The 18,564-nt window shown below is 39.7% G+C and overlaps 1 protein-coding gene and 1 long non-coding RNA gene across 3 annotated transcripts in view; one reads left to right on the top strand and one right to left on the bottom strand.

Annotated features, from left to right (window-relative positions):
• Positions 1 to 2,186, top strand: part of LOC115291638 — a 51,076-nt gene extending 48,890 nt beyond the window's left edge. The window contains exon 3 of the long non-coding RNA XR_003908601.1: positions 1,636 to 2,186. This is a non-coding gene — a long non-coding RNA (uncharacterized LOC115291638). The remainder of the gene's footprint in view (positions 1 to 1,635) is intronic.
• Positions 1 to 18,564, bottom strand: part of ZNF654 (zinc finger protein 654) — a 97,441-nt gene that overhangs the window by 75,592 nt on the left and 3,285 nt on the right. The window lies entirely within an intron of this gene.

Here is an 18,564-nt window from a genome sequence, read left to right as displayed (position 1 = left end):
ACCGGCCTGCCAATGCCAAGAGGTACCTAATTCTCCGTGAGGGGAGCGGCCAGGCGGGTGCAGCGAATATCCTCCTAAGTTTCCCATCTCTCTGTCCTGTTACTTGCTTTCTGCCTATACAAATTTCCCTAACAAAGCAGATAAGAGCCCCTTGCTGAGCGCTCTCCTTTGATTTGATCCGATCCGATCTGATCAGAGACCTCGCCTTGGTGCCAAAAGAAAACCGGAAAACTGCCCCTACCGGGCTGAGGCCCTCCTACTAAGCTCAACAACCAATTGGGTAAGTTCCCCAAAATCTAAGCCTTTCTGGGGATCCTGTCCATAATCGCACGTGCGTCAGGATCTCCTCCGATTCTCCGGCTTCTCGATTGTGGGGGACGCCCTCTGTCCGTCCATCCATCCGTCCTGCCCATGACCAGAGAGACATCTCTGATCATGGCCCGGGACTTTTCCAGATCAAAGGAGCAACACTGGGGACGCCTTCCGTTGCCCTGCGATTCTCCGAGGCTTTAGAATGGAGAACACTAAATCTAAGCCAAAACGTATACTCGCGCCCCTAACAATGTCTCCTGAAAACCTTTCGACTCCTTGGTTATGCTAATGGCCTCCACTGCAACCACCTAGTCCGTCTCTGCAGCGGCCCCTCTATAAATTGGACAATCAATCTCAATGGCCCCCTGAGGGGTCCCTTGATTTCCAAATTCTCACAGACCTTGATAATTTCTGCCAGAGACAGGGCAAATGGGCAGAGATTCCTTACGTTATGGCTTTTTTGGATCTGCATTGCCGTCCCAAACTCTGTTTCCCTTCCTACTGCCCACATGCTCTTAGCTTGTGACCCAAAACTCCCACCGCCGGATCCCCTCCCATCCCCCTCTCCTGTCTCCGATCCCCTAGATGACCTTGCTGCCCCTCCTTCCTATAACCATATAACCTCCCTGTAACTCTGGCACTCCCTCTCCCTCTCCCTCTCCCTCCTCCTCCTCCTCCTCCTCCCCCCCCCTCGCCCGTCTGCCCCTACCACACCTCCTATCGCCTCTGTACCTGCGCTTACCAACAGTCTTAAAATGCCCCCACAGCAGCCATCTTACTTTTCAGGGAAGTGGCGGGCGCAGAGGGGCTTGTTAGAGTTCATGTGCCCTTTCCCCACAAGATCTGTTGGCCATAGAAAAGCGCTTGGGGTCATTCTTCCCAGACCCCTCACGATACATTAAGGAATTCCAATATTTGGCCCAAGCGTATGATCTCACCTGGCATGATATCCATGTAATCCTGACCTCTACCTTAACCTGAGAGGAAAGGAAACGAATCCAGATAGCTGCTCGTGATCACACAGACCAGATTCATATTACCAATCCCACAATACCTATTGGGGCAAAGACCGTACCAGCAGCCAGACTCTGATTGGAATTACCAGCAACAGGGAACTGGCCACAGGCGGGATCAGATGATCCAATGCTTGCTGACAGGCATGTGAGCGGCCTCAAAAAAGTCCGTTAATTTTAATAAGCTCCCAGAAATTATCCAAGAGCCCAATGAAAACCCGCAGCGTGGTGTAAGGCCGTCCTCTCACTCTCGGGTTTTGCCTCCACTGGCCAGAAAGCCTGGTTCCCATGTTCTTTTTCTTTCTCCTAGGATCCTACTGCCGCCCGAGAAACCGAGAGACAATGCCATGCTGCCTGTCTTTACCCCGAGACCCCTCCCCCTCCTTAAATGTATATTAATAACTTCTCCGGTTTCTGGAAAAGAGGAAAGAACTATGGCTTTAACCTAAAGCTATCCTGACTGCGGACACACTGCCAGACGGACTGGCCAACATTCTCTGGGACTGACTAGCCCCAGAGAGCTCCTTTAATCTTAACCTTGCTTCTTCTGGCTTCCCCTCCCACTTTGTTTCTGCACCTACTTGGGTGTGATATGCCTCAGTGTCTCCTCCCAGCCTCAGGGGCTAAGAGCAAAAGGCACTCCCAGGGACATCTAGGTCTTGGGAGCCGGGAAGACACTCTTATCTTTCCTTCCACCTTGGAAATGGCGTCACCTGTCTAAACCTCCGGAGGTAAACTAGTTTATCATCTAAATTTTGAATGCACACGTGCTTTTGCCTGGGGTATTAAATGGAGGTCTGGACACATGACTTCCCACCCCAGGGCCACACCGAGATGTCAGTCGGGCCCTTTAGTAAACCTGTAAACACCTGTTTTGTGGCCACTTCTGCACCCATTTTGTCCAGTTGTCATTGTCATTGTTTTTGGTCTTATGTGTAGGTGAATGTGAATGTGCAACTCAGTCTGGCAAGCCTGCCAAGTGTCTATGGCAGCACTGGAACAGCTTCCGATCTTAAGTCACAATGCTGAGACCGCTAAGCATCACCTAAGTTCCTTTGGGACACGGACAGATGGGTATCTGACTGGTCTCCTCATTAGAGGGGGCACCCCTACCCCTTTTTCTGTCTTTATGGTCTGGCTGAGATAAAATCATACTGAAGGGGACACTGACTCTCTCTGTGTTCCTCTGCCTTGTAGATGTGAGGACTTCTCCCTCATTCATCTCCCAGGTTAACAGCTATAATTGGAGAAAATTTTAAGCTGAAAATTCTCCTTCTCTGCCCCTGGGGAGCCTCTCCTCTTGCTCTCCCTTCCCCCATTCTTTCTTCTGTACCACCAGGGTGGGGAAGGGCTGGCCTGCATAACTGACTCAGGCTATCAAGAGGTAGACAGCCCCATTGCCCGGGCAACCAGAGGGCCAATAAGGGTAGCCCCTCCTTCCCGAGCACCTGAATGCTTTAAAGATTTAGCCCACAACCACTGACTGGGTGGGGAGAAGCCAATCTGCATAAGTTGCCTCAGGCAACAGGTTCCTCTCCCTCTACCCAGAGTGATAATGGATAGAAACCTCCCGAACTTGAAGCTGCACTGAACTTGAACAAGAGTTAAATGTTATTTGCAATCTTGAGCATTTATCTTTTCTCTCTGCTTAAACCATCCAAAATTCAAAAACTCACAATGAGTATTCTCTTTCATTGGCAATTACAATTGTTTGCATAAGTTCAATAAGAATCTGTTCATCTTATAGCAGGACACCATTAGAAATACTGTTTATTTTACCAAAGCTTTGACTGGAATGTCCTATTTGAGAGTCATGATATGAAACAGACTCAGATATGACCTGACAGCTTCAAGGAACTAAGGTTGACTTTATGGAACATGGAGCCATAAAGCCTCAGGGAAATGTTGGCTGGATACCTTGCTCACAGAGTTCCCAGCAGCCTCCCCAGGTGAGTAAAGAAGGTCACTTCCTGGCAGGTACAGGGACCTCAGCCTATCTTGGGAACCTCGGAAAGAGGAATTTGCCCAATCCTACAGGTATTGCAGGCCTGTCTGATGGAAAGTGCTTGGCTTGGCTTCTGGCCCAGAGTGGCTACTAAAAGTTCAACCTGGGGCGCCTGGGTGGCTCAGTCGGTTAAGCCTCCAGCTTCGGCTCAGGTCAGATCTCACGTTTGTGGGTTCGAGCCCCACGTCAGGCTCTGTGCTGACAGCTCAGAGCCTGGAGCCTGTTTCCAGTTCTGTGTCTCCTTCTCTCTCTGCCCCTCCCCCTCTCATGCTCTGTCTCTCTCTGTATCAAAAATAAATAAAACATTAAAAAAAATTAAAAGTTCAACCTGGAGATTTCTTATAAAAGGACCCAGCAAAGCAAGCCTTATAAAGTCCTCATGAACAATCCTTATTCTTGCTGAGCTTATGTAAATAATCAGGCCAAGGTTGTTAAGACTGAACTCATTCCACAAAGGCATTGGTCTCAATCTGGCTATCTAAAAATGAGGGTTTTGTTTTTTTTTTTTTAGAGATAAAAACCATGTTTCAACAATGCATCACCAGTCCGATGAGTTAAACTGTCTTGTCCCTTTGCCATCAGACTGGCAAATGTTGCCCCAGAAAGCTGGGAAACAGCAAAAGTTCCTGATTGCGCTCACCTTCCTCTCAATAGGATAGGATGTTCTGTTGGTATTAATTGCCTCTAATCTGGGCATGCAATCTCAACACGGCAGAAGGTAAGGGGAGCCTACACCTCTACTGCCAGACTCTAATAGAGGTCTTCAAGTGGCCGCTAGACGGCCCACCAATTTGGCAAAGGTTAATCATATACAACAGGAAAAGATGAGTCTCTGGCTGCCTTTTTTAGAAAGAATCATGCAGGCATATCGCACTTGTATGCCCAAGGATCCTGAAAAACCAGGAAACAGATCTGCTGTTGTTCTTACTTTTGTAAACTAGGCAGCACCAGATATTAGAAACCCTAAAAGAGACCCTCACCAAATTAACCATGGAGACTGGTGGAAATTGGGTAAACTCTTCCTCCCTAGGCCCTTTACAGGGTAAAACTCCCCTTAAACCCTAGGCCTTACTCCTTATAAAATTGTTTGGGAGACCCCCTCCCATTATTCCTAACCTTACATCAGAGTTATAATTTGTTTCATTCCTTAAAATGCTTCAGCACGATCAGGCCCCATCTAAAGGATGCATTAACTAAGGCCATTGACGCTGATCTAGCCAAGCTAGAAAGCTCTATTAGTCATTTACAACACTCCTTGGATTCCTTAGCTGAAATGGTGTTACTAAACAGGCGTGGGTTAGATGTATTACCATTACACCAAGGAGGGCTATGCCAGGCTTAGGGGAACAATGTTGCTTCTATGCCAATAGCTCCTGAATTGTACAAGATATCTTAGCCATGGTTCACAGCCATCTACAAGAAAGGGCAAAAGTAAGGAGCCAAAAACCAAAATTGGTATGAAAGCCTCTTCAACTGGTCTCCATGATTAATTAGCCTCTTGTCCACCCTGGCCCAACCCATAATCTCATTACTCCTCATAGCCTAGTGGGGCTGTGTCTGCTCTGCTGTTTTTCCAACTTTTTACAGGAACTGGTATCCAGATTCACCAACTGTGCCACTACCCACCTGCTGCTGGTTCACCGGTACTCTCCCATTCCGACCACAAACCCCAATCATCACGCCGCCCCCATCTCAGCAGAAGTAGCCAGAGACCTGACGCTGCCCCCAAAAAGGTCGGAATGTAAGAGTTACCTTAAAGATGGCGACCGAGTGGCCATTTTGCTGTGGGTTGGAGAAAAACACAGTGCACCGACAACCCCCACCCCTCACCTGCAGGCCTGGAATGTCCCACGCCAGTTTGAAAACAGCCAATCATGAAGCCCCAGCTTCCCATCACCCTGACAGAGGAGGCAACCTATCCCATCCCACCACGTCCCTAAAGTGCCCTTATTTGGTGGTCTGCCCTCCCAGGACCAGACCGGAAGTCTTTCACCCATAAAATACCTCGCCCCTCCCATACCAGGCGCAACTTCCTTGACTCCCCACTCCCGGAGTCACGGAACCTTGCCCAGGAATCGCAGATCCCAATAAAGACTTCCTTGGCTCCATAACTTGGTCTCTTTCTTTCGTCTCATCTCTGCCTCCATCTATTAAATCTTACAAAAGAAACTATGAAACTATAAATATAATAATTTATTTTTTTTCCCATAAAATCAAGAAGACTTAAGAAGGAGCTTCATAGTAAGAGTTGAGTGCCTAGAAGGAAAGCAAAAATTGCATATCTACTCTACACAAACACAGACTGACACATAGGAAATCAAAGTAATGAAAAAGAATGAGTTTTAAGATTCTTATAACTTAGTTCTACCTAATTTTTTTAGAACTTTCTCCTCCTTGATTATAAGTTATGTATGCTCACTGTAGTAAACATAGATAATATATGAAAAACTCTTCCATCATTGTACTGCACAGATATAACCACTTTTAACATCTTGGTATATTTCCCTTCAAGCTGTGTGACTTGGGGTTAGTTGCTTAACCTCTCTGAGTCTCAGCTGCACTATTCATAAAATGAAGATTAAAAATAGTATTATCTCACAGGGTTATTGCAAAGAATAAATGAGAATCTAGGACAGGAGCTGACATACTTTTTCTTAAAGAGCCAAAAAGCAGCTTATGGACCATATGCATTCTCTAATCCCAACTACTCAACCCTGCTATTGTATCACAATAGCAGCCATAGAAAATGTAGAAATGAATGTACATACTCCAATAAAGTTTTATTTATAAAAACAGGTGACACTGCATGTGTCACAATGGCTTACAGCAAAGGTTCATAACCTTTCAGTGTGTTTGCATTGTTGTTGGGGTTTTTTTGGCTTTTTTTAAGCAAGTTTTGAAATTCTTGCTATGAGAATCTGGGAATCTGGGGCGGGGGGACAGAACTTTAGACCTGCTTACCAAACACAACTTTTTGCAAATAGTTCCAGGGTTCATAGACTTTCTGAAGAATATGAATGGCTCCTATACATTATCATCAAAAAATCCTATTTCTATTAAAGTAGCTTATTTGATTTATCTTTACCACACTTTCCTTCTCTAAAATCCACATGTGAGCACAGTGAGACTGCATCAGCCTACATTCAAACTATGTAATCCTGATACCAATTTTTCCATCTAATTTTTATTACATCTTCCTAAGTCATTACATAGTCATTGAAAGCACCATTTTTTTAAGCCTGAATAATATTTTAGTTTATGAGGGTTTGAAAAGTTTTCAGCTATCTTAAATGTTCTGCTTGCTTTTCCATTTTCAATTCATTCCTTTCATTAATTATAATTAATGCTATGATGAATAGCTTTATATCCAAATTTATATTTCCTCAAAAATTCATGCAATAAGGAAAATAAATAAGCCAAAAGGTAAGTTACTTGTAATGTTTATAATTTATTTTGATGAATTATGGTGCAGAATGGTTGTGGTGATTTTTATTCCCCCCAGCTAAAAGCGATATCCGTTTCATTACACCTTCATGAGCATGGAATATAAATTTTGGACTTTTATGTAAGAAATCTTTGGGCAAGTTTCAAATCATGGTAAAAAGATAGATAACAAAATCTAAAAATGAATATCCACTGTACTCTGGATTAGTAAGATTTCCACATACTCAAGGTTCTATTCTAGGTAATATGGAGAGTAAGAAAGTTTAAATTTAATGATTTATGGGGCACCTGGGTGGCTCAGTTTGTTGAGCGTCCAACTTCAGCTCAGGTCATGATCTCACAGTTCATGAGTTTGAGCCCTGCATGGATTTGCTGTTGTCAGTCTGTCAGCGCAGAGCTTGCTTGGGATCCTCTGCCCCCCCATCTCTGCCCCTCCCCGACTTGCACTCTCCCAAATGTAAATATTTTTTTAAAAACTAATCATTTAAGATAATATCCAAAACATATCCTATACTCTCCTGCCTTCAAAACACAGTAACAGAAAATAACTTCTACTAGTTTGTAATCATCATAACTCTTGCATTATAAGAATAAACACTGTAACGAACCACTGCTTCTAAGAGAGGCATATCCAATTTAGGTGGGCTGGGAGGAAAATATAAAAGAGTTGAGAATCACTTTTTTTTTTCAATTTATTTTATTTTGAGAGAGAGTGTGAACAGCAGAGGTGCAGAGAAAGAGGCACAGACCCTTATGTGGGGCTGGATCTCACGAAAATGTGAGCTCATGACCTGAGCTGTAGTCAAGAGCTTCACCAACTGAGCAACCCAAGTGTCCAGAGAATCCCTTCTTAAAGAAAGCTACTGATACCTTAAGTTTGATTTTTTTCTCTCTCTTTTACATTCATAAACATCTTTAGTTTCTGTTGCCTTGAGTCTTTTTTAATCACTATTTTTACTCAGTCCATACCTGCTTTATCAAATAGACATGCACAGAGGCTACAGTAAAAACCAAATGCACATTCCTAGGTATAAAATAATGTGTGTGTATATTGAAATAACCAAGTACACAGGCTCTTGACAGGCAGGTTGGCCAAATTCCAATCCAATGACCACATACTCATTATACAGTGACTTAGTCAAGCCATTTAATATCTCTTGATCTTAGTTTCCTGATCTGTAAAAGGAACAATGGCAAGTAATCTGTAGGTTAGATTAAGTGATTAAAAAATAAAAAGTAAAATGACTTATCACAGTATCTAATACCTGGAAAACACCCAAAATATGACTTGCATATACATATTTAGAGCATTACAATAAGCAAAATAAGTAAATCATCTATTTAATATCCAATTAGTAAATTATTTGGATATTAAAAATAACACACACACATTAGTTACAATAGTGATTATGAGTATTTAGAACATTTCAACTTCAAAATAGATAATGGTTAATTCTAATAAACTCTAGTTATAGAAATATATATTAGTAAGCTGTGTAAGGGGGCGCCTGGGTGGCTCAGTCACTTAAGCCTCTGACTCTTCCTATCAGGTTAGGTCCTGATTTCACAGTCATGAGATCTAACCCCACACTGGGCTCTGCGCTGACAACATTGAGCCTGCTTGAAATTGTCCTTCCCTCTCTCTCTCCTTCTTTCTCTCTCTCGCTCTGCCCCTCCCCTGCTCACTCTCATGCTCTCAACTGCATGCTCTCTCTCTAAAAAAAAAGACAAACAAACTATGTAGGGGCACCTGATGACTCACTGAAGAGCTTCTGACTCTTGATTTCAGCTCAAGTCATGACTCCCAAGTCGCGGGATTGAGCCCCATGTTGGGCTCTGCATTAAGCATGAAGCCTGCCTAAGATTCTCTCGCTCCCTCTGCCCCTCCCTCCTATTCACACTCTCTCTAAAATAAAATATGTAATGGATGGGTGTTTGGGGGAGAGGGAAATGAGTGATGGGCACTGAGGAGGACACTTCTCATCTGGCAATAATTTAAACTCATAAAAAATAAGTAAAATAAAATATTTAAGAAATATTTTTTTGGTATTTTTTATTTTTTTTTGCCATTACTGTAACATTTTATTTATTTTTATTTTTTATAATAGTTTATTGTCAAATTGGTTTCCATATAACAGCCAGTGCTTCTCCCCACAAATGCCCCCCACCATGACCATCACCCCCCTTCCTCCCCCTTCAGTCCATGGTTCGTTTTCAGTATTCAGTAGTCTCCCTTGATCTGTGTCCCTCACTCTCTCCCGCTCTCTTTCCCCCTTCCTCTCCCCATGGTCTCTCCTGGCAGGTCTCTCCTGTTAGACCTATGAGTGCAAACATATAGTATCTGTCCTTCTCTGCCTGACTTATTTCGCTTAGCATGACACCCTCGAGGTCCATCCACTTTCCTACAAATGGCCATATTTCATTCTTCCTCATTGCCATATAGTACTCCATTGTATATATATACCACATCTTCTTGATCCATTCATCAGGTGATGGACATTTAGGCTCTTTCCATGATTTGGCTAATGTAGAAAGTGCCGCTATGAACATTGGGGTACATGTGCTCCTATGCATCAGCACTTCTTTATCCCTTGGGTAAATCCCTAGCAGTGCTATTTCTGGGTCATAGGGAATTCTATTGATAGTTTTTTGAGAAACCTCCACACTGTTTTCCAGAGCGGCTGCACCAGTTTACATTGCCACCAACAGTGTAGGAGGGTGCCCGTCTCTCCACACCCTCACCAGCATCTATAGTCTTTTGATTTGTTCATTTTAGCGACTCTGACCAATGTGAGGTGGTATCTCAATGTGGTTTTGATTTGTGTTTCCCTGATGATGAGTGACGCTGAGCATCGTTTCACGTGCCTGTTGGCCATCTGGATATCCTCTTTGGAGAAGTGTCTATTCAGGTCTTCTGCCCATTTCTTCTCTGGATCATTCGTGTATGGAGTTTAGTGAGCTCCTTGTATATTTTGGAGACTAGCCCTTTATCTTATATGCCATTTGCCACTATCTTTTCCCATTCTGTTGGTTGCCTATTAGTTTTTTTGATTATTTTCTTTCCCTTGCAGAAGCTTTTTATCTTGATGAGGTCTCAGTAGTTCCTTTTTGTTCTTGATTCCCTTGCCTAGGGGATGTGTCGAGGAAGAAATTGCTGCCATTGAGGTCTAGGAGTCTATTTCCTGCATTTTCCTCAAGGGTTTTTATGGTTTCCTGTCTCACATTCAAATTCTTTATCCATTTTGAGTCTATTTTTGTGAATGGTGTCAGAAAGTGGTCTAATTTCATTTTTCTACATGTTGTTGTCCAGCTCTCCCAACACCACCTGTTGAAGAGGCGGTCTTTTTTCCATTGGACACTCTTTCCTGCTTTGTCAAAGATTAATTGGCCATATACTTGTGGGACCAGTTCTGGGTTCTCTATTCTATTCCATTGGTCCATGTGTCTGTTTTTGTGCCAGTACCATACTGTCTTGATGATGACAGCTTTGTAGTAGAGGCTAAAGTCTGGGATTGTGATGCCTCCCATTTTGGTTTTCTTCTTCAATATTACTTTGGCTATTCAGGGTCTTTTGTGGTTCCATATGAATTTTAAGATAGTTTGTTCTAGCTTTGAGAAGAATGCTGGTGCAACTTTGATGGAGACACAAAGAAATGGAAAAACATTCCGTGCTTATGGATTGGAAGAATAAACATTGTTAAAATGTCATTATTACCCAAAGCAATTTACACATTCAATGCAATCCCCATCTAAGAAATATATTTTTAAAAAATAAAAATAAGGGGTTCCTGGGTGGCTCAGTCAGCTAAGTATCTGACTCTTGATTTCAGCTCATGTCATGATCTCAAGGTTGTTGAGACTGTGCCCCATGTCAGGCTCTGGGATGTGAGTGGGGAGCTTGCTTGGGATTTTCTCTCTCTCTCTTTCTCTGTCCCTCCTTTATGGGTGCACATGCACATTCTCTCTCTCAAAATAAACAAACTGAAAAATAATAATAATAAATTTAAAAATAAACAAAAATTTAAAAACTGTGTACACATTTCACTGGGACATATATACCAACTTTTATATATACACATATTTTCATGGTATATAGAGCAACATTGTGCACCTATTCATATCTAATTTTTGTAATGTTTTTTAATTTATTTTTGAGAGACAGAGAGAGACAGTGCAAGCAGGGGAGAGTCAGAGAGAGGGGGACATACAGAATCTGAAGCAGGCTCCAGGCTCTGAGCTAGCTGTCAGCACAGAGCCCGACGTGGGGCTCGAACCCACGAACTGTGAGATCATGACCTAAGCCAAAGCTGGATGCTTAATGGACTGAGTCACGCAGGCGCCCCACGTACCTATTCATATCTACAGTAGTCCTCCCCTTGGAATACATTCCAAGCCCCCCAGTAGATACCTGAAACCACATATAGTATCAAACCCTATAAATACTATGCTTCTTTCTATACATAAAAATTTATGATAAAGTTTTTTAATGTTTATTTATTTTTGAGAGAGAGAGAGACTGAGAGACAGACAGAACATGAGTGGGGGAGGGGCAGAGAGAGGAGACACAGAATCCAGGCTTCAGGACTACAGCTGACCTCAGATAACTGAAATTGCAAAACAAAACTGCAGATAAAGGGGGCTCCTGTACAGACATAAGTACTTCTCTTCCCTCTCTCTCTTTTCACTTCTCTGTACCATGTTTTACCACAAATGGAGCCAGAAAATGAGCCTGTCCCCCACTCTCTCAAAGTTAATTAACTGATCAATTATAAAATATCACTCAACCCTGTGGGGATATTAACTAACCATGGTCTCAACGCCTTCACCTACACAGATAAGCAATGTTGAACAAAAGTACAGATTAGTGGTTACTCTACATTCATAATCAGCAAACTGATTCTGTAGTCTGTTCTGTAGGTAGATTCCGTAGGTCAATTCAACTTAGGTCTTTAGAACTCCATTCACATTAAATCTCCAACCAACGCCCAGATAAACCTTCATGCTACCTGCCCCCCCCCCCCCCAAGCTCCTATATCATCTTTCCTTCCCTTTTTGGAATATTATTGTATAGATTATCCCTTCTTTCTTTTGTCAATTTACCTTTTCCTTTCAAATGAATCATTTTTTATCAGATTTTAAACATGCCAAATTCTCAGCAGTTTATTTTTTTACATCCTCACCTTTAATTGATAAGCTCTCCACCTTCTACCTATCTTTTCTTCTTCTTTAAAAGTTATCTATACTTACTGCCTCTCTTTGCCTCTCACTGCTCGGACTACTCCACTCTGATTCCTACTTGCATCACAATATCAAAACAGCTCCATGTTAATTCAATGGTTGGATCTCAATGGCTTTCAATGTCAAGTACCATTCACTCCATCCTGAAACATTCTCTACCCTTGATTTCTGTGATTCATTTCTAAGTCCTCTTCTTTTCTCATTCCATATTATCTCCTTATGCTAGCTTATACATACACATGGCTTCAAATACCATCCATTCACACGACTAGGATGACCAGACATCACTTCTGCACTCTAGATTCTGTAAATCCAAGTATCTTTAAGATCTCTCATTGGATGAGAAAAGCCATTTTAAATTCAGCATGTTCAAACTAAACCAAAGAAACTGAGCAGACTTCAACTTGCCCAAGAATCCAAAAATAGGCAAGTCTCTTATAGACCCCTGTTTTACAGTATTGTATACCTGTGTTTCACAGAACTTATCAAAGTTATAACTGTATACAAAAACAGGGACAATGTCTGTTTGCTTACCACTATATATGCAGTGTCTTATAAAACTGACAAGCTTCAACTATAATATCAGTGACTCTTTTTCCTACAGCCTAAATGGAAAGGCTTTTAACTATTTTCATATCCACCACTGCTTTGGAAAGTTGAGTGTACTGCGTGTCAGTGTACGGGACTTTAAGATTTTATGTAATGAATTATACAGACCTCCTCTCATGTTTAGTTTGCCACCAGTATTCCACCATGGCTCTAACCAGGTGACACTGATTGGGTCTCATACTAGGGAAGAGATCCATACCAAATAGAGTACACTAGTGAGACAATGACTGACCTATCAGAGAAATAGGGAGTTAAGAAATCAATGTGATACATATTACATGAAAGCTAAAGGTTACCAATCTAGTACTAAATTTATTAGAAATTTTAAAACTTAAAAAATACTCTCCAATTTAGACTAGCTACTACTATAAATGATTTATAACATAACTAGAATCAGTGTTTAGTTAAATAAATTACCACAGATTTCAAATGTCCTAATATCCTTACCATTACATATTAATATACATTTAAAATGGAATACCAATTAACTATTTTTCACTGATCACATTTTTCAAATAACTTCCCAGACACAGATTTTGCCATAGCTTTATTAAATTTAATTTAAAATTCTTTTTGCTTTTGTTTTTAATTGCTAAGGTATAGTTTAGCACTTTTTGGCAGAAAAATAAAGATTCAGTGCCAACAATAATAGTACAACTGGTGTCTCACTTCTGTTTGGCGGAACTGCAAAATGATGGTATCATTAAAAAACTTAAAAGCCATGAACTTCATTTAAAAATATTTTCTACCATTTTATCTACAAAATTAAAAGTGATATCAATTTTTTAAGCCAGTATGACATGGTTATTAGAAAGCAATATGGACATATTTTTAATACAACACTGTATTTAAGAAGTTATTTCAATTTAGGGTTTCATTGGTTTCCCTAAAATGACCTTCATAACTTCACTTAACCAATTTGTTAAAAAAAAAAATTCACATACTTTTAGGAAACAAGGAATTAAAATTTCTTCATACGTAAGCAATCTGACATTTAGTGCATTTATTTCCAGAAAATAAGGTAGGTAAGTAAGAAGAGAAAAATATAAAATGTGAGGCCTTTTTTTATTTTTATTTGTTTATTTTGAGAGAGAGCATGAGCAAAGGAGGGGAAGAAATGGAGGAAGAGAGAGAATCCCAAGCAGGCTCCACACTCAGCACAGAGCCCAATGCAGGGCTCGATCTCATGAACTGTGAGAACATGACTTTAACTGAAATCAAGAGTTGGGAGCTTAACTGACTGAGCCATCCAGGAGCCCCAAAATGTGTTTTTTATACTTTATTTTGTCTCTGCTTAGAAAGGTAGTTGGTTTAACTAAGAAAATATAAAAAATAAATAAGTGTAAAAAAAATAATCAAACTCAGCTATAAACTTATCACTAAGAAGTTATCCACTATTAACAATTTGATGTATTTCTTTTCAGTCTTTTTTATTTACAGAAGTGAAATTACCTACTTCTTCTGTTTTTCCAGTAGTTACTATACCATGAACAAACAGTTTTCATATGAACAAATATTCTTTAAAAACATGACCTTTGGGAGAACACAGGATTCTACTATATGTAACAACTCTCCTAACTACTCATTAAGGTGCTTTTCTTTTTTTTTTTTGTGGTAACTTTATTTTTTTTAAGAATATAACACTATTTTTTTAACATATGCAATTATTTTCCATCATTTACAATAAAGTAGTTACAATGACACTCCAAATGGATAAGCAAAGTAAAAAATCAGAACCCCAACTTCTAGTTCATGTAATTAGACTTACACAGAAATTAGAAGGTTAAGTAACAACTAATCACCTAATTTCACAGCTATCTGAAGTGGCAATCGTTATAGAGCAGCTTATCTATGATACACTCAAGATAAATGATACAATTTCTTGCCCATAAGCTAAAACACAGCCTGCTTAAATTCCACCTCTATACTACAATATACTTGAGGTCCATGCAAAAAAGTAGCTACCTTTTATGTAGGAAATGGATGATTAAGTCTTTGGTGTTGTAAAAGCAACTTCATTTAAACATAACCACCCCCACCACCAAAAAAAGAAGAGGGAAAAAAAAAAAGTAATGAGAATAATAAGGGAAAAACCCATGACACACTTCCTAGGGGAAAACAAACAAACAAACAAAACAAAACAAAACAAAAAAAGAACAGAGCATGTAATTTCTGTCCTTGACGGAATTAAGGTGCTTTTCAATGATCTGTCATCATAAATAATATCATAAGGAACAATGAGTACCATTCAATTCTGAAAGTCAACCTAAAACACATTAAATAACAACAACTAATCAAGATCAACTTATCTCCCCATCAAGATCTAGGGTCCATTTTATTTTGTTTTTCCTAATTATAATAATAAGATGTATTTCTATGGAATTCACCTTTTATGAACACTGGAAATAGCCCAAATGTGTCAAATTTTGAAAACTATTTTTAAAAAGCTGAATTATTTGCAATTTAGTAATAAAAAATTATTTTGCCAAAAGGAACAAAGGAAATTTGTATGATGAAATTATTTCTAGCTCTGAATATTCATTACAGAGTACATCAGGAAGTAGGATACTCTTTTTCAAAAGTAAAGAAATCGCTACAAATTAGTTTCAGTTCTTTTCCTTTTCATCATGGCTATTAGTCTTTACTGAGCTGAAAAACTAATTTGAGACTTCTAGTTAAATGTGGCAGATTGAACACACATTTATTTCTGCTCCCACTTGAAAACCCCACTGAAATAACAGTAAAAATATTTTTTGTTTCAAAAGAGCTTCACTCACAAGGAAAAAAAAACAATGAAAAGGGAGAGATGACAACATTTAGATAGCTATTATTTAGAGAGGGGGGAGGGAATTTGGGAACAAGCTTTTGTACTGAAGAACACCAGAAGATCTCAGGAATGTCCAACACCACATATCTCTAAAAGTGGAGGTGAAAGTAGAATGTAAAATAGACCCATTGAAAGTCTCCCCAAAATCCCTTCCCTACTAAATCAATGTAAACTCTGGATTCTCTGGAAAGACTAAACTATATAAGAGACTCAGAAATAACAAGGCAGAGGAGGAAGGGGTGAGAGGGAAAGGAAGTGGATATAGAGAAACAGGGAGGAATAGTAAAATCAAAGTGTACAAACTGAACAGATAGACAGTAAGGCACTCCCCACCGCCTCCATCAAATAGCCTAACCGATCATATCTACAACTAGGAAAAAAAATATTTATAAACATGGAGGTAAAGATTATAAGAGCCATAAAAGAGTTGCAACTGATTGCCTTCGGGGAATATGTGGGTTAAGAAAGGGACAGAATGGGGCGCCTGGGTGGCTTGGTAGGTTAGGCGTCCAACTTCAGCTCAGGTCATGATCTCACAGTTCGTGGGCCTGAGCCTTGCATAGGGCTCTATGCTGACAGCTAGCTTAAAGCCTGCAGCCGGTCTTCAGATTCTGTGTCTCCCTTTCTCTCTGACCCTCCCCTGCTCACGCTGTCTGTCTCTGTCTCTCTCTCTCTTTCTCTCTCTCTCTCAAAAATAAATAAAACATTTAAAAAATTAAAAAAAAAATGGACACAGTATGCTGCTTTTATGGGGGGTACTGGTTGCCTCTCTAATATCTATTCTTCCTTGCTAACAACATCACAGACCTGTGTTTATCAGGAAAAATGATACCAAAAAAAAAAAAAAAAATCCTAACATTCTTTTCAGATGGGGATACCTAACAAGACAGAAATGAAAGTCACGGAGTCGGACTGGGGCAATATATGTTTGACTTACCCCAGAGACACCCTGTTCCTGCTACTTAAACCCAGATGTGATGGCTGAAGTCCAGCAGCTATATTGGGTCATGAGGCAAACTTGAGATAAGACAAGGATGACTGATAAGAAAGAGCAAATGATGATACAGCGATCAAAAGGTATCATATCATTCCTATACTATCCATTCAAGACTTTGCACATAAAGAAAGTAAAAACCGTTTAAGGTATTTAAGTCAGGTCTCTATTAGCAACAAAATGTGACACCTGATATTTAAGTCCTGCATGATGTTTTTAAGTAAATACATATAAAACATTTATAAAGATTAAAAGTAAATTTAAAAAATAATTCCAATTAATAGCAGGATTGTTAATAATGCATTCTTATACCCTAAGAAATTACTAACGAACTATAAATACTATGTAAGTTTTATATTAAGACTAAGATATAAAGATTATACTTTCCAAATATATTTAAATTTTAATTTCTCTAAATTAAGAGACATTAACATGTATTTTAAACCATGAGGCAAACCCTTTTTTCTGTGAAACTGTCTCTAGGGTACCTATTCAAGTGCCGAGTACACAGTACTTGTTAAAATTTACTTAAGGATCATTGAATGCTTTTTTTGCCATTTGTATTAGTAATATGGATGTTAATTATCTACTGAGTTCCAACGTAAACCTATAGTGGGGTTTCTCAATCTTGGCACTATTAATACTTCAAACCAGATAATTCTTTGTTACTGGGGCTGCCTTGTGCATTTTAAGACATTCAATAGCCTCCCTGAACTCTATCCACAATATAGCAGTAGCAATCCCCCAATTAAGACAATCAAAAATACTGTCTTTGCCAAATGTCCGCTGAAGGAAACAAAATCTCATTTAATATTGCATCAGGGTCTTCTAGTTAAATAAAAGAATTTTAGAACTGTAACATTCCCAAATTTTCTCTAAATTTTACTGTGGTAGGCGCCTGGCTGGCTCTGTCGGTTTAGCGTCCGGCTTCGGCTCAGGTCATGATCTCACCGTTCGTGGGTTTGAGCCCCGCGTCCGGCTCTGTGCTGACAGCTAGCCCAGAGCCTGGAGCCTGTTTCAGATTCTGTGTCTCCCTCTCTCTCTCTCTCTGAACCTCCCTTGCTCATGCTGTGTCTCTCTATGTCTCAAAAATAAAAATAAATAAATAAATAAATAAATTTTACTATGGGATATAAACTATAAGTGACCTACAGATTATATTATCTCTAATATCCCTCTTAAACCTTCAGAGGATTTTGCAGGACAGAAATATTAGCAGCTTCTATCTATTTAATCTTAACTATGTGCTAGGTATAGCACTGGGAACTTCAGGTCCATTCACTCCTTTTATACTCATGACATCCTTTCGAGATGGCTATTAACCCTACTGCAGTAAAAAACAATTTAAAAGTCTATTTTAATCAACATATCAAAGTGTTTCCAGAACTACTTCTTTATCACTCACTGTATTCATTCATGGCACTAAACTAAGAAGAAAGTACTTTAACTTGCTAGTATACAATTTTTAATGAAAACATTTCAGTTTATCTAGCCAAGGTAAGTTGAATTATTATGACTTTCAGGCATTGGAGAAACAGTTTGGAATAACAAACAAGACAAAGAAATAATAACTATCTATTTCTTGAAGTATTTTTTATACTGTGACACAATGAAAGAGGACTTTTGCAATTTTTCACCCATGATTCCTTGAGTACTTCCAGTAACTACTTTTCCCCTTTGCACCACTTGCCAAAAAAAAAAAAAAAAAATCAATCATTTTATAATTATTTGAGGATTTGTTTGTAATTTCCATCTGCCTTTCAGTAGAAATTGAAAGCTGGGTTCAAATCCCAATTTGCTCTCCTACTAGAACTAAAAAGTTAACTTTTTCAAGCCTCAATTTCAACTATGTAACTTATATAATAAAACCAATCTGAAGGCCTTCAGAGTTAGTAGGCCCTCAATAAAAATTATTTTTCCCCTCCTTTCATCCTCAAAGCAAATTAACTATCAATTAAGGGCCTATTCTATTTAAGCATTTGTTCAGAGTCTACTAATAAGAGCCAACGGAGGATGTGATAGGGGCAACATTAGTCCAACATTACACCAGGTAACTATTTGGAAACCAACACTTTCAATCTCCCAAATCCATCATCTCAAAAACTAGCTGAAAGCTGAGGGG

Source organism: Suricata suricatta, chromosome 5 (assembly GCF_006229205.1).
Source record: "Suricata suricatta isolate VVHF042 chromosome 5, meerkat_22Aug2017_6uvM2_HiC, whole genome shotgun sequence".
Taxonomy (NCBI): Eukaryota; Metazoa; Chordata; class Mammalia; order Carnivora; family Herpestidae; genus Suricata; species Suricata suricatta.
The sequence above is the reverse complement of the archived record's forward strand: the minus strand, read 5'-3'. Positions and strand labels throughout refer to the sequence as shown.